This window comes from Lathyrus oleraceus, chromosome 5 (assembly GCF_024323335.1).
Source record: "Lathyrus oleraceus cultivar Zhongwan6 chromosome 5, CAAS_Psat_ZW6_1.0, whole genome shotgun sequence".
NCBI lineage: Eukaryota > Viridiplantae > Streptophyta > Magnoliopsida > Fabales > Fabaceae > Lathyrus > Lathyrus oleraceus.
The window spans coordinates 582,390,094-582,391,901 of record NC_066583.1 but is presented as its reverse complement, the minus strand read 5'-3'; the positions used below and the strand labels follow the sequence as shown (position 1 = coordinate 582,391,901).

Sequence of the window (1,808 nt, the reverse complement as noted above, 5' to 3'; positions counted from 1 at the left end):
ATATCGGTATGTAAAGTAAGCGGGATAAGGAATCAAAACTGAGTCGGTTTAATTAAATTTAAAATTAAAATCACTCTTTTTACGGTCTCAGTTTACAGGTTTAATAACAAAGTTTTTATACGAGAGTAAAGGACATAAAGAGGTTAAAATCAATAGAGCGAAAGTTTGAGGTTTTAACTGGACAGTGTAAATTGGACATTAATTCTAGATCAGGGCGAGAGCAATTTTTAGAGTTAATTAAATTCTAATCTTTTCCAAAAAGTATTTTTAAAGATTGAATGTGAGGACGAGAGTTAAGCATTCGAATTTAATTATATAACCTAAATCAACAGAGCGAGAGTTTGAGATAAGGGTGTTTAAACGGTTAGTGTTTTCTTAAAAAGAGTTTCTACGGACTTTATTGCTTTCAAAAAATGGTTTTTGACTTAATTATAAGTGACAGCTACGTTAACATAAAATCATGGTTTATTCAACAGAGCGAGAGTTTGAGATAGAACTTTTAATCAATAAAGTCAACTGAAATGATTTATTTTAAAACCAAGAAACCAACAAAGAATTGATTCCCTAATTACGATGAACTACATACCGATATCCGTTTATTTGATATTTAATTTAGATTCTATTTTTAGTTTTAGCTTTTCCCCAAACAATCAAACATTATCCACCTTAGCTTTACGAAGTAACCTTAGATAACGGTATATCGATTCATAAGTCCATGTGGGATCGATATCTTTTAAAACTACGCGATAGAACTGTGCACTTGCAGTTTGTACCCCAAATTCGACTCATAAAGTCGCGATCAAGTTTTTGGCGCCGTTGCCGGGGACTTTTGTTTAGTCGATATCGTAACTCTTCCGTTACGCTGTAGAGACTAAGGTTTCTTTTTCTTTTCTTTCTATCGTCGATTTGTATGCCACATACTCGCTCACAAGGCGAGCCGTTCTACTTACGAATCAACGATATCGAACTATATCTCTGAGTCTTACGACGAATTTGGGAATATCGTGCTGCAAACAATCTCCCTCCTGTCGAACTTCCTGATTTCAAAAACATTTTTCCTTCGATACCCGAGATGGCAGAACCAGCTCGTGCTCTTCGAGATTACGCCGCTCCATCACAAGATGAGCCGCATTCAAGTATTGCTCCGCCCGCAATCGAAGCAAACAACTTCGAACTTAAACCTTCGTTGTTGCAGGCAGTGCAACAGAACCAATTCTCTGGAAATCCTACCGAGGATCCAAACCTTCATTTATCCGTATTTGTCCAATACGCTGATACTGTTAAAGCTAATGGTGTCACTTCAGAGGCAATTCGACTTCGTCTTTTTCCTTTCTCATTAAGAGATAGCGCTAGAAGATGGCTTCAGTCTCTCCCTTCCAACTCTGTCACCACATGGAACGAGTTGAAGAAAGTTTTTCTTGCCCGATATTTTCCGCCAATCAAAACAGCTATGTTAAGAGCCCAGATAAATGGATTTAAACAGAAAGATAACGAGTCTCTTTTCGAAGCATGGGAAAGATACAAAGACATGATGAGAATTTATCCACACCATGGTTTAGAGGACTGGTTATTAATTCATACCTTCTATAATGGTCTCCAGTACAACACGAGGTTAACAATAGACGCCGCCGCAGGTGGTGCACTAATGAACAAACCTTATGCTGACGCTTACCAACTTATCGAAAGCATGGCTCAAAACCACTACCAGTGGGGAACCGAACGAACAATGGTGGAAAAACCTCAAACGAAAACCGGCATGTACGAGATAAGTAACCTTGATCATGTTAATGCAAAAGTGGATGCTCTGG

At 37.9% G+C, this 1,808-nt stretch overlaps 1 non-coding gene across 1 annotated transcript; it reads right to left on the bottom strand.

Moving 5' to 3' along the window:
• Positions 1–1,450: 1,450 nt before the first annotated feature.
• Positions 1,451–1,557, bottom strand: LOC127089441 (small nucleolar RNA R71). Its single transcript, XR_007791037.1, has one exon. It is a non-coding gene; the product is annotated as a small nucleolar RNA R71 (small nucleolar RNA).
• Positions 1,558–1,808: the final 251 nt, after the last annotated feature.